The sequence below is a fragment of the Trifolium pratense genome, linkage group LG5 (assembly GCF_020283565.1).
Source record: "Trifolium pratense cultivar HEN17-A07 linkage group LG5, ARS_RC_1.1, whole genome shotgun sequence".
In the NCBI taxonomy this organism is placed as follows: Eukaryota; Viridiplantae; Streptophyta; class Magnoliopsida; order Fabales; family Fabaceae; genus Trifolium; species Trifolium pratense.
Window position 1 is genome coordinate 16,319,970 of NC_060063.1, and position 15,760 is coordinate 16,335,729.

Genomic DNA, 15,760 nt, shown 5'->3' on the forward strand with positions numbered 1-15,760 from the left:
AAGCATATTCAGCACTTGGTTGAGGTTGAGGTTCAGGGGTTGATTCAGATGATGAGATGTCAGAGGTTGATTCAGGATAAATGTGTTCAGGGGATGGTTCAGGAGATTTGTGGTCAGTTGTTGGTTCAGGGTTAGGTTGTTCAGGAGATTTAGGTTCAGATGGTGATATGACAGGTGTTTCTTTTTGGGGTGGAAGTTGAGGTGATTTAGGTTTAGGAGGTGATGAAGGTTTCTGGGTGAAGGTTTGATTATTAAGAGGGTCTGGACTAAGATGTTTCTCTAGTTCAGACAAAGGGTTGTCAGAGGTTGGAATATCAGAGGTTGGTAAAACAGTTCTGAGAGGTTTGGTGTAACCTATTCCAATCTCATTTTCATTAAAGACATACTTAATAGACTTACCTTTATCTTTAGGAGTAGGAGCAGGTCTTTTCCTCAAACGTGCAGCCAGAGTCTCTTCATCAGATTCAGTCTCGTCTTCTGACTCAGATTCTTCAGATGAACTGTCTACCTCAACAACAGCAGGCTCTTTTGAAGCTTCTTCAGTAGCCTTGGCAGCAGATTCTTCATGTTTTCTCTTAGTCCTTTGCTCAGCCATAGATCGTTCAACTTTAACTTTCTTTTGAGCCAAAAGATCTGGCTTAGGTAGATCATCTTGAGCTTCAGCCTTTCTCTTTTGCTTCCTAGAAGGGTTATACTGGTTTGCAGGAGCCTTTGGAACCATACTCCTATCAACAATAAAACCTTCTTTTCTGAGCACTTCTAAGTAGTCCTGAATTACATGCTCAGCATCAGCTTCAGAAATAACAGGGTAGCCTTCTATGTACAGACGATCTTCAAGCCTAACAGAGAATTCTTGAGGAGGAGCAACAGGCTTAGATGCAATCAAACGCATCTTGGACAGAAAACTAGCATTCAGAATCTCTGGATAAAACTTCTTCTGAACCAATTCTGGGTGGAACTTCTGCAAGTTCTGAACCACGTGACCTTGATATAGAAGATCTGACAACAACCTGGGATAAACTATAGTAGTTTTCCTCTGAGACTTACTTGCAAAAATTGCTTCACAAATCCGTTCAAAAAAGTAATCTCCAAGATTAACTCTCTTCCTTGTCAGAAGGAAATATAACAAATGACGATGCGTCCAGGAGATTGTATCAGTCCCTCCAACTCTTGGACTGATAGAAGCAAGGATTATCTTGAACAAAACTCTGCACTCGTCAGTCAATCCTTTGACTTTCCCTTTCAGCTTGAAGTCAGTGCAGATGAGATGCAGAAGATCATCTCTATATCTGGTATCCTTTTCAAAAGCATCTAACTCTATCCCAGAGTTAGGTAGACCAAGGAGAGCATTGAAATGAATTGGTCAGAAAGCCATATTCATCCCACAGATGTTAGACCTAATCTGAACACCTGTAAATTCCAGCAAGCCCATTTCCTTCCTAGTTTTATCCTTCAGACTAGGATTCCTCTCAATAGCAGCAATCTCTTCCTTCTTTGCTTCATGTTTATCAAACACTCTTGCTTTCATCCAAAATTTCTTAAGCAAGTCTGGGTAGATAGGACCGTTAAGCATGTCGAAGTACTTATCCCATCTTTGTGATGTAAAGTACTGCTTAACTTCAAAACCATTTGCAGAAAGACTATCAAAGTCCACAATCTTCTCAGACAGAAAGCAGAGTTCAGATTCAGGAAACTCCATCTCGTTCCCAACAATCTGAAGATTCTTGAACATAAACGGTGGAATCTTTGTTGAAGAAGATGACGAAGGTCCGGCCATTGTTGGAGATTAGGGTAGGGTTTGGAAAACTAATGAGAGAGAAAGAAAGTGTGTTGGAGGTTCAGAGAGAATATGAAAGTGTAGGTTGTGAAAGTGAATAGTGTGCAAGTGTATTGTGTAAGTTTATTTAAATGAGTACAGTTAACATGAAAATAGCAAATTTGGGAAGTTACGCTAATTGACAGAAAGTTGAATACCAAAAATCATCATTAACCACCCACTACCTGACACACGTAGACCACGTGCAGAAATTTACTCGGTAACTGCTATTTTAATGGACAACTGTTCAGCAGTGAATACTAAACGTTTCCCACTTAAATAGTTCAGAGCCTCTGAGTTATTTAAAATTCTCTATCAGAGTTAGGTACTTCAGAGCTTGTGTTTCAGATGATCTGAATCATAAGTTCTGATATACATAACTTCTTACACTTTAAAAGCCCAAAAAAAATTTTCATTCAGAGATTGAAAACATGTTCAGATGTTTCTTTATAAAATCAAATCTTTCAACAGGTAAGGCTTTAGTAAATATGTCAGCCCATTGATTTTCAGTATCAACAAACTTAATATCTATAATGCCTCTCTGAACATAATCTCTGATAAAATGGTGTTTAATTTCAATATGTTTGGCTCTAGAGTGTAGGATAGGATTTTTAGATAAATGAATGGCTGCAGTATTGTCACAATATAAAGGAATATTGTTACTGCTTACCTGATAATCTTCTAACTGATATTTTAACCAGAGTAGTTGTGTACAACACTTAGCTGCTGAAATGTATTCTGCTTCTGCTGTAGACAAAGCTATAGTAGTTTGTCTCTTACTAGCCCAGGAGATAAGGTTTTCACCAACAAATTGACAATTGCCACTTGTGGATTTTCTTTCAATTTTATCTCCAGCATAGTCAGCATCACAGAATCCATTTAGCACATAATCATTGGATTTCTTATAGAGAAGTCCAAGATTAGTTGTTCCTTTCAGATACCTAAAGATTCTCTTTACAGCTGTAAGATGAGATTCTCTAGGATCTGACTGGAATCTTGCACATAAGCATACACTGAATAAAATATCTGGTCTAGAGGCTGTCAGATAGAGTAAGGAACCAATCATACCTCTGTAGACCTTTTGATCTACTTTTCCTTCATCATCTGACTTGCTCATGTTGGTAGTTGAGTGCATGGAAGTGTTCATTATCTTGCAGTCATCTAGATTGAACTTCTTCAGAAGTTCCTTGGTATATTTTGATTGATGAACATAAGTTCCTTCCTTCTTCTGATTGATTTGAATTCCAAGAAAGAATTTCAATTCTCCCATCATGCTCATTTCAAATTCATCCTGCATTATCTTAGAAAAATTCTTGCACAAGGAAGCATTAGTTGAACCAAAGATAATATCATCAACATAAATTTGAATGATTAAAATGTCTTCTTTAGTTGTTTTTCTAAAGAGTGTGCAGTCAACCTTCCCTTTTTCAAAACCCTTTTCAAGAAGGAAATTACTTAGTTTATCATACCAAGCTCTTGGAGCTTGTTTCAGACCATACAGTGATTTCTTCAATTTAAAAACATGTTCTGGGTTTGAGACATCTTCAAAACCAGGAGGTTGCTTAACATACACTTCTTCAGAAATAAAACCATTTAAGAAGGCACTTTTAACATCCATCTGATACAAGGTTATTCCATGATTAACAGCATAAGATAGAAGTAACCTGATTGCTTCAAGTCTAGCAACTGGTGCAAAGGTTTCAGTATAGTCAATCCCCTCTTGTTGACTATAACCTTGTGCAACCAATCTAGCCTTGTTTCTTACCACTTCACCTTGCTCATTCAGCTTGTTTCTGAATACCCATTTTGTTCCAATAATGTTCTTGTGTGAAGGCTTAGGCACTAGAGTCCACACATCATTCCTTTGAAATTGATTCAGCTCTTCTTGCATTGCTACAATCCAAGCATCATCTTTCAGAGCTTCATCAATCTTTGAAGGTTCCATCATTGAGATAAGACCAACTAATGATTCCTCATTTCTCAGTTGAGATCTTGTCTTCCTTGGACTATCCTTGTTGCCTAAGATCAGTTCCTCTGGATGTGATGATTTGTATTTGAAAGTATTTCTTGGGGGCTCATCATCTTCAGACTCATCAACATCAGGTTCAGCAGTTGCTTCAGTTCTTTGTTGTTCAGAGTCTGTAGGAACTGTTGTATTTAGAGGTTCTTCAGAGAATGGATGTTCTGAGTAGTTTGGAATATCTGAATATTGATCCTCTGATACCTGAAATCTAGACAAACCTTCCACAAGCTCTGACACTTGGTCAGGCTCTTTGTCATCAAATTTGACATGCATAGTTTCTTCCACAGTATGTGTTTCAGAAATATACAGTCTGTATGCTTTTGAGCGTTCAGAGTATCCTATAAAAATACCCTTATAACCTCTAGCATCAAATTTCTTTAGATGGACTTTGTTGTTTAAGATATAACATGTACATCCAAACTGATGAAAATAAGAAATGTCAGGTTTTCTTCCTTTGAACAATTCATAAGCAGTTTTGTTCAACTTAGATCTGATATAGATTCTATTTTGAACATAACATGCTGTGTTTACAGCTTCTGCCCATAAAAACTTTGCTACATTTGTTTCATGCATCATGGTTCTGGCCATTTCTTGCAGAGTTCTATTCTTCCTTTCTACAACCCCATTTTGTTGAGGCGTTCTAGGAGAAGAGAATTCATGCAGAATGCCATATTTTTCACAAAAGTTTTCAAAAGGTTCATTTTCAAATTCTCCACCATGATCACTTCTAACTTTTAAAATAGTGTAGCCTTTTTCATTTTGAATTTGTTTGCAGAAGATGCTAAACTCATCATAAGCTTCATCTTTTGTTCTTAGGAATTTTACCCAAGTCCATCTACTGTAATCATCAACAATTACTAACCCATACTTCTTTCCATTGATAGAGGCAGTGTGAACTGGTCCAAAAAGATTAATGTGCAGAAGTTCCAATGGTCTTGAGGTAGAGACAATGTTCTTAGGTTTAAAAGATGATTTAGTAATTTTTCCTTTTTGACAAGAACCACAAAGTGTGTTTGAGTGATATTTGATTTTAGGTAAACCTCTGACAAGGTCAAGCTTACTAAGCTTAGAGATTAACCTCTAGTTAGCATGGCCTAACCTCTTGTGCCAGATCCATTTTTCTTCACTCAAGGTCAAAAGACACATCACTTTTTGTTCATTCAAATCAGAAAGATTAATTTTATAAACATTGTTCTTTCTCAGACCTTTGAATACCATGGAGTTATCAGATTGTTTAGACACAGTACATGATTCCTTATTAAAGACAACTACATAACCATTGTCGCAAAATTGACTTATGCTCAATAGGTTATGTTTGAGTCCATCAACTAACCAAACATCATTAATAGATAGGGAAGAATTACCTACTGTACCTGTACCTATTATCTTTCCTTTTTGATTACCTCCAAAGCCAACAGATCCTCCTTCTTTCATAGTTAGCTTGGAAAATAGTTGTTTGTCACCAGTCATATGCCTTGAACATCCACTATCCAGATACCATGAGTGTTTCATGATATTTCTTTGAGTGGCAGGCTGTATGAGAAACAACTTTAATCATTGCGATAGAACTCTTCATCAAGGTTAATGATAAAGTCATCCCAGTATTCTTCCTCTTCATTTATCAAGTTCTGATTGTTAACTTGAGAACTTGTCAGCCATTGGTCTAGGACATAAGCCCTTCTTCCTTTGCATAGGACTTGTTTCCACACTCTAGGTAGGACATATCCTTTCCTAGTTGGTAAATCTGAATGGTACATAATTTCAGCTTTTGGTACCCATCTTCTGGGTCCACGCTTGTTAGTCCACAAATGCTTACTATGTTGTCTAGTGTTAGAGAAAGATCTTGGTTTGGAATAATAACCTTTTTGAAATCTTTTCTTTGTTTGAAATCTGTTATTTTTCCAAGATTTGGATTGTTTATGATTCCAGGGTTTGTATTTATCATCAATCCTATGTTCTGATTGATTATATCTACTGACTCTAGAATCATAAATAACCTGAGTCTTGTACTTCATCTGAGATTTGGAGTTTGAATTTTTTCTTTTAAAAACATCTGATCTCTTAGATTGACTAGCTTCAGGTACTGAAGTTCCTTTGGATCCAGAATTTGAAGTCTCAGATGTTGGAGCTTTCAGAACATCTGAACTAATGTTATCAGGTTCTGAACAACTTCTATCTTCTGAACTTTTCTTTCCAGATCCTGAGGAACTAGGTTCCTCTGAGCTGTCAGCTTCTAAATCACTCAGATCATCATTGTCATTTTCACAAATACCAGGACTCTTTCCCTCTTCACTTGGTGGAACAACATAATAAACCCAAGATTTTCCAATCTTTTTGGCAAAGGTCTTCAGCTTTGAATATGTTCTACCATATTCATAGCCAAGTCCTTCTCCTCTATGTCTCAAAACATTATAAATTCTATTAGCAGCTTTGCTCTTTCCAAGATTGAGATGCACAAACTATTGAAGAGCTATTTCCTGCTCATCAATAGGTTTGTGACAAACAGCACAACCCTTTTCAAAGTCATTTACTCTATTAAGAGTTTCTTGATATAGACCTTGAAAATGTTCTGCTTGTTCAGTCATAGTGTTAAGCTTTTCTTGTAAAACTTTTTGTTTACTTAACACTCTGAGATGTTTCTCAATGACCTTGTTAAGTGCAGTTATTAGTTGAGATTTAGAGCAGTCAGAAAATACCTCATCAGTTACTTCTGAATCTGATTCTGATTCATCGTCTGAGTCAGTTGAAGCCATCAGGGCTAGATTTGCTTCTTCTTCTTCCTCAACTTCTTCCTCAGATGATAGCTCTTCAAAAGTAGCCATCAGACTCTTTTTCAATTTGCTCTTGAATTGTTGCTTCTTTGAGCTGTATCTTTTGCTTTTGTCTTTAGCAGACATTTCTGGACAATCAGCAATAAAGTGTCCTGGCTTCTTACAGTTGAAGCAGTTCTTCTGATCATCCTTTTTGCTGACAAAATTTCTGGAGCTGTTACCTCTGAAATTTCTTTTGTTAAATCTGTTCCATTGCTGAAACTTGGTGAATAAAGCAAACTCATCCTCATTCATCTCATCCTCTTGACCATCAGCAGAAGATTCTTCTTCAATATCAAGAAGCTGAGTCTTAAGAGCCTTAGAAGTAGTCCTAGTTGACTGCAAAGCCAATGACTTGGACTTCTTCTTAGTTTCTGAGTCAGCATCCAGAACCATCTCATGGCTTCTGAGATTGCTTATCAGAGCTTCAAGACTCAGAGTCTTGAGATTTTGAGCTTCCTCTATTGCAGTGACCTTGGGTCTCCAAGCAATAGGAAGACTTCTCAGAATCTTCTGAACATGGTCATAGGTGGAATAACTTCTCTTAAGAGCTTTAAGACCAGATACAAGGATTTGAAACCTTGTAAACATAGTCTCAATGTTTTCATCTTGTTGCATAGTGAATAGTTCATATTGCCTTATCAAAAGACTAGCTTTAGCCTCTTGAACTTTTTCATTACCATCATAGGTAGCACACATAGAATCAAAGATAGATTTGGCAGTAGACTTATCCTCTATTCTGACATAATCTTCATGTCTAATAGCACCAACAACAATGTCCTTTACTCTATGATGCTTAGTGTAGGTTTTTAAGTTAGCTGGTGTGAGTAACTTTCTATGCTCAATGGACAATCTTCCATGTTCATTTAAGTTTTCAAAAGTTACTCCCAGCTCAACCAGATCCCACAACTCATGATCAATAGCAGTAATATTGCTATACAGTCTTTCCTTCCACCACTCAAATAATGATGCATCACCATTAAATATAGGGGCTTTTCTATTGCCACTATGTTCATGTGATTCATTACTTAAGTAGTCATAACCAAAAGCATTTCTAGGACCACCACCAGCACCACTGGCCTCACCGGCTTCACCGGTTGTTCTAGTACTACTATCGTCTCCTCCAGACATAGTGTTCTCACAAGATCTTTACTGTCTCACTGTTAAGTGAAAGTAACAGACCAGGCGCTCTGATGCCAATTGAAGGTGTGAAAACACAAGAAGGGGGGGGGGGGTTGAATTGTGTTTTAGCTAAGTTAAAACTTTTACAAGTTCTTAACTCAACTACGTTAGCAGCGGATAAATGTAACACCCTAACCCATACTACCCTTAAAACGTAATTTTAAAAACTTTTCAACAAGTGTAAAGGCAGAGTGCCACGCGGTAATTAAAAACACAATACATACACACAGAGCGTCATGAACTTTAACATGAAAAGCAACAGCGGATTCATTCAAACCAAGCATGCATATATATATATACATATATATATACATAAGCCATATTCATCCCTAAGGATGTCACTTATACAAGAACTAGCATATCAAAAGGTAACACCGATATACGATGAAATCCAAGCGTAACCCCGACTCGATGTTACATTACCAGAGCATTCACTATTTACAAACTCTAGTCAAAAGCTAGTACTAAGAGGAGTAATCTATGCTAAGTCTCCTCACCAAAAGGTATCTTCAACACCCAGCTAATACCGCAGTCTAAACGTCGGCACAGTCCTCAGCCTGAATATCTGAACCCCCAAAGGTCCAGCAAATAACACAAAGCAGAGAGTTAGAAAACATAATCGCATATCATACGAGCATAAGAAAGACCTTACACTTTCGAACTACATCATACATATTCTAACTCACGCCAAAACATCGCACTAAACGATTATCAATTAATAAAGTTCAACACAATTCAACCAAATAATGTCACTTACCATTTATCAAATATATGCGCATTTACCCTAAGGTATCTAATGCCAATTAATTCACTGTCATGCCATCCCTAGACATAACTAAATGCATGTGGTACCAAGATGTCTCACCAACGGTGGACCAAGAACAGTTTTATATCATGCTGGATATGTCGGAACTTACCGAACCATCTTATCTCCCTTGGATAAGCCAAAACAGTTTTATATCCTGTTGGATAGCAACTCCGGACTCATGGATTCATCTAATCCGATCCTCGGCTTCATTATGGACACATAATCCATTTTCGTTATTGGAACCCAAGTTTCCAATGTTCACATACAATCATGAATGCATGTATGTATACACATATCAACCATATGATATTCTCTAGCTCGAAGCTACTCTTTTATGAATGCGGGAACACAATCCTAACACATTCACTTAACATTGCAAATTAATGCCAAAACATAACATTGCTCACATTAAGCTACAACTTATTGCATACACGTTTATCAATCATATAACGATTAACAATAAGCATTAACAGTATTAACATGTATCAACAATCATGTAAGGATACTCTTAAACCATGTTACAAGTGCCTAATCACACTTATAAACATCAACAAAAATTGCTGTCACAGAGGCCTTCGCTAAGCGAAGCCTTAGCGAGACTTGGCGAACCTCACCAGGAAGTCACCTGCTCATGGCGAGCATTGGCGAGCTTCAACGAACTATTCGCTGAGCGAAGGCTTAGCGAGCCTAAGCGAACCTCACCCGGGAACCACCTGCTCATAGCGAGCTTCGGCGAGATCCAGCGAACCTGTTCGCTACAGCGAACTCCTGGTCGCTTAGCGAACCACACCAGAACAGAATATCTGTTCTTGAGTTATCTAAGGCGGTTTAACCTCAAATCAACTCAAAAATTCATCTAAACATGTTATAAATTCATATAAACAGCCATTCCAAACATATATGGTATCAAGGAACATTAATCATCCCTTCCAAACATCCAAATACCTCTAATAATCAAAATCATGGCAATTTCTTGGGTTTTAAGTAACTTTTATAAACTTTCTCAACATGATCCAAACATACACATATTTATCATGAAATCTAGCTAGTGATTAACACATACAAAGTGATTGATGAAGAACATCATACTCACATACAAAAGCTTAATCAAAATCTAAAAGAAATTGAGTGGGAGAGTTCGGGAACGGAGACATAGACAATCTCCCCCCTCCTTGTCACTCAAGAATCATGAATTCTAATCTCTTACCTTAAGCAAAGATGATGATTCAAGCCTTCTCTTGCTCAAGCTTTCTCTCTTGATCCAAACCCTAGCTTAGCTCTTATGGTTTTGCTCTTGCTCTACTCAAGGAAATGAAGTTATGATACTATTCAAGGTTGATATTGCTACTTATACTACTTCTCATGTCATGAACCAAGCCCAAATGGCTTAGGCCCATGCCTCTCACGCCCCTTTAAGCCCAAAACAAGGTTCTCGCGCCTAATAACTTACGATCGGCTAAATAATTATTCGTCGCTCACTAAAATAATAAAAGCCAATTAATAAATAAAATAACATTTAATAAAATATACGAATACGAAAAATGGGTCGTTACAATCCTACCCCCCTTAAAAGAATTTCGCCCTCGAAATTACCTAGAAACAGATCGGGATAAGAATCTCTCATCTTGTTTTCCAACTCCCACGTCGCATTCTCACCAGCCGGTCCTCCCCACACGACTTTCACGGATGCAATCTCTTTGTTTCTCAATCTCTTCACTTCTCTTCCTTCGATTCTCAAAGGCACAGTCTCAATGGTCAAGTCATCCCTCACTTGAACATCGTCCGATTCAATCACGTGTGTCGGATCAGACACATACTTGCGCAACTGTGATACATGAAAAACATCGTGCAAATTCGCCAATGATGGCGGTAATGCAATCCTATACGCAACTTTCCCAACTCGCTTCAAAATCTCAAACGGCCCAATAAATCTCGACGTCAACTTTCGTGACTTCAACGCACGTCCTACTCCAGTAGTCGATTTAACTCGTAGGAATACATGATCCCCCTCTTGGAATTCAATGTCCTTCCTCCTCTTATCATGATAACTCTTCTGTCGACTCTGAGATGCTTTCATCTTCTCACGAATCATCCGAATCTTCTCTGTTGTTTCTTGTACAATCTCTGGTCCAAGAATTGCACCTTCTCCAGTTTCATACCAACACAGAGGTGTCCTACACCTTCTCCCATACAAAGCCTCAAACGGTGCCATTCCGATACTAGAATGGTAACTGTTGTTGTATGTAAACTCTACCAACGGCAAACAAGAATCCCAATTCACGTTTTGTTCCAAAACACACGCTCTCAACAAATCCTCTAAGGATTGTATCGTCCTCTCCGACTGACCATCTGTCTGAGGATGATACGCTGAACTCAACCTCAACTTCGTTCCTAAAGCTTCTTGCAAGCTTTCCCAAAATCTAGAAGTAAATCTCGGATCTCTATCCGAAATAATACTTGTTGGAATACCATGTAGCTTCACAATCTGCTCCACATAAATCTCGGCCAACTTAGGCACCAAAGTACCTTTCTTGATAGCAATGAAGTGAGCACACTTCGTCAAACGATCTACCACAACCCAAATCACCTCGTGACCTTTCTTGGTCTTTGGTAAACCTCCCACAAAATCCATTGCAATGCTATCCCATTTCCATTCGGGTATAAACATTGGTTGTAACAAACCAAACGGCTTCTGATGCTCAATCTTCGATTTCTGACAAGTTAAGCATGAATAAACAAATTCAGAAATTTGCCTCTTCATTCCCGGCCACCAAAATAACTTCCTCAAATCCTGATACATCTTGGTTACTCCAGGATGAATACTCAAACCACTTCTGTGACCTTCTTCCATGATCATTCTCTTTAATTCGGGTACATCCGGTACACAAACTCTTCCTTGAAATCTCATGACTCCACTTTCGTCAATCTTGATATTGGTCTCCTTACCTTCATTGATGAGTACCATCTTCTCCATCAATCTCTTATCCGATTTCTGACGTTCTTTAATATCTTCAAGAAAAGGATTCGTCAATCTTAACATTCCAAGCTTCACACTTGTAGAAGTAACCTCGCACACAAGACTCAAGTCTCGGAATTCCTCAATCAACTCTAACTCTTTCACCATCAATGATGACATATGCAAAGTTTTCCTACTTAATGCATCGGCCACCACATTGGCTTTTCCGGGGTGATAACTCAATTCAAAATCGTAGTCCTTTAAGAATTCGAGCCATCTACGTTGCCTCATATTCAACTCCTTCTGGTCGAATAAGTACTTCAGACTCTTGTGATCACTAAACACTTCAAACCTCGATCCATACAAGTAGTGTCTCCACGCTTTCAAAGTAAACACCACGGCGGCTAACTCCAAATCATGCGTTGGATAGTTCCTCTCGTGAACCTTCAGTTGCCTTGAAGCATATGCTACCACGTTACCCCCTTGCATAAGCACTCCACCAAGTCCTAACTTCGAAGCATCGCAATACACGACGAACGACTCTTTGGCATCAGGTAAAATCAACACGGGTGCAGTAGTCAATCTTCTCTTGAGCTCTTGGAAACTCTTCTCACAAATACCATCCCAAACAAACGCTTGATCTTTCCTCGTCAACTTGGTTAACGGCAAAGCCAACTTCGAAAAACCTTCGATGAATCTTCTATAATAACCGGCCAAACCAAGGAAACTTCTAATCTCTGAAACAGATTCCGGCGTTCCCCACTGTGACACAGCGTCAACCTTCGCAGGATCTACCGCGATTCCTCCACTTGAAATTATATGCCCTAGGAAACTCACCTCTTTCATCCAAAATTCACACTTCGACAACTTGGCATACAACTTCTTCTCCTTCAAGACTTGCAAAACAATCCTCAAGTGCCCTTCGTGCTCTTCCTCGGACTTTGAGTAAATCAAAATGTCGTCAATGAACACCACCACGAATCTATCCAAAAATGAATGGAAAATTCGGTTCATATACTCCATGAAAACTCCAGGTGCATTGGTCACACCAAACGGCATAACTGAATACTCGTAGTGCCCATACCTCGTCCTAAATGCAGTCTTAGGTATGTCTTCCGTCTTCACTCTAATCTGATGGTATCCAGATCTCAAATCGATCTTACTAAACACACAAGCTCCAACTAGTTGATCCATCAAATCATCTATCCTCGGAAGTGGATATTTATTCTTGATCGTCACTTTGTTCAACTGACGATAGTCTATACATAATCTCATGCTTCCATCTTTCTTCTTCACAAGCAATACCGGCGCTCCCCATGGCGAAACACTCGGTCGAACAAACCTCTTCTCAAGCAGCTCTTCAAGTTGTTTCTTCAATTCATTCAACTCTGACGCTGACATTCGATACGGCGCCATCGATATCGGACTAGTTCCAGGTACTAGGTCGATAGAAAACTCTACCTCTCGCTTTGGAGGCACGTCAGATATATCATCCGGAAACACATCTGGGAATTCACAAACGATCGGTAACTCTTCTATCTTAACTCCTCCTTCGAGTTTCAATGATGCAAACATCATGAACATCTCGGCATGTTCTTTCAACGCTTCCGATACTTCCTTCCCGCTCATCAAATGCAAGTTCTCCTCCGGCTTCGGAAAAACAACGGCCTTCTCACGACAGTTGATATGAATTCGGTTGAAGATTAACCAATTCATACCAAAAATCACATCCATACCACTAAGTGGAATACACACTAAATCCATACCAAAGTGCCTATCAAAAATGGTTACGGGGCAGTTACGACATACTTGTCGGGTAATCACTGAACCATTAGCAGGAGTTTCTATTTCCATCCTACCCATCATATCCGTTAAAGGAATACTAAGACGCTTCGCACAATCCAAAGAAATAAAAGAATGCGTCGCTCCCGTATCTATAATCGCAATTAAAGGAGTGTCATAGATGAAACACGTACCTCTAATGAGATTGTCCTCAAGGCTAGCATCCTCTCCACTCAAAGCAAACACCTTGCCCATCAACTTCTTGGGCTTCTTACAAGTCGGACTCTTGTGGCCTTCCTCACCACAGTTGAAACACACCACCTTTGTCCTACACACTTCGGTCTTGTGGCCCAGCTTTCCACAATTCTTACATCTATCTCCTTTCTTAGGGCAATCATAAGACATATGACCCCTTTCTCCACAGTTGTAACAACTTCCATTCACCGGCTTCTTACCACCACTTGTATTACCCCTACCGCGGTTATCATAAGGTTTCCCGCGCTCTTGTCCTTTCCCTTTTCGGTCATTCACAGCCTTGTAGTAGTTCACCTTTGCCATACCATCTTCATCACAAATCCTACTCTTGTTCACAAGGGTCGCAAAATCCCTTATCTGCGAAAATCCAATCATATGCTTGATGTCTGGACGTAGACCACTTTCAAACTTCACACACTTGTCGTTCTCCGCTTCCAAAGTGTTGTAATGCGGGCTAAACGCACACAAAGTCTCAAACTTGACGGCATAGTCAGCTACCGTCATATTTCCCTGTTTCAACTCCATGAATTCCACCACTTTCTTGTTCTTCACATCCACAGGAAAATACTTAACCAAAAATTCTCTTTTAAACATTGCCCATGGTATAGCCATACCACCGGGTCCTAGCCTCAACTTGGCATTCTTCCACCACACGTTCGCTTCCTCACGCAACACATATGTCCCAAGGGTTGTCTTCCCTTCCTCGGAACAATCCATTGCTTCAAAAATTATCTCAAGTTCCTCCAGCCACTTGTGAGCTCCATCCGGGTTGTAACCTCCGGTAAATGTTGGCGGTTTCTGCTTCATGAACCTTTCCAACCTCATCTCTACCTCTCTTCCAGGTTGATGATCTCTAACCACAATGTTGGTAAGTGCGGCCAAAGCCTCCGCAATCTGAGCATTCGTTCTCGCAGCAGCCATGATTCCTGAACGAATCACAACTAGACGTTAGAAAGTACTAACAGTGTTCCCTACACATGCTCATACGGGGAAAAGAAAAGTCCTAATTGGTTCACACGAACCGACCTGCTCTGATACCACTATTGTAACACCCTAACCCATACTACCCTTAAAACGTAATTTTAAAAACTTTTCAACAAGTGTAAAGGCAGAGTGCCACGCGGTAATTAAAAACACAATACATACACACAGAGCGTCATGAACTTTAACATGAAAAGCAACAGCGGATTCATTCAAACCAAGCATGCATATATATATATACATATATATATACATAAGCCATATTCATCCCTAAGGATGTCACTTATACAAGAACTAGCATATCAAAAGGTAACACCGATATACGATGAAATCCAAGCGTAACCCCGACTCGATGTTACATTACCAGAGCATTCACTATTTACAAACTCTAGTCAAAAGCTAGTACTAAGAGGAGTAATCTATGCTAAGTCTCCTCACCAAAAGGTATCTTCAACACCCAGCTAATACCGCAGTCTAAACGTCGGCACAGTCCTCAGCCTGAATATCTGAACCCCCAAAGGTCCAGCAAATAACACAAAGCAGAGAGTTAGAAAACATAATCGCATATCATACGAGCATAAGAAAGACCTTACACTTTCGAACTACATCATACATATTCTAACTCACGCCAAAACATCGCACTAAACGATTATCAATTAATAAAGTTCAACACAATTCAACCAAATAATGTCACTTACCATTTATCAAATATATGCGCATTTACCCTAAGGTATCTAATGCCAATTAATTCACTGTCATGCCATCCCTAGACATAACTAAATGCATGTGGTACCAAGATGTCTCACCAACGGTGGACCAAGAACAGTTTTATATCATGCTGGATATGTCGGAACTTACCGAACCATCTTATCTCCCTTGGATAAGCCAAAACAGTTTTATATCCTGTTGGATAGCAACTCCGGACTCATGGATTCATCTAATCCGATCCTCGGCTTCATTATGGACACATAATCCATTTTCGTTATTGGAACCCAAGTTTCCAATGTTCACATACAATCATGAATGCATGTATGTATACACATATCAACCATATGATATTCTCTAGCTCGAAGCTACTCTTTTATGAATGCGGGAACACAATCCTAACACATTCACTTAACATTGCAAATTAATGCCAAAACATAAC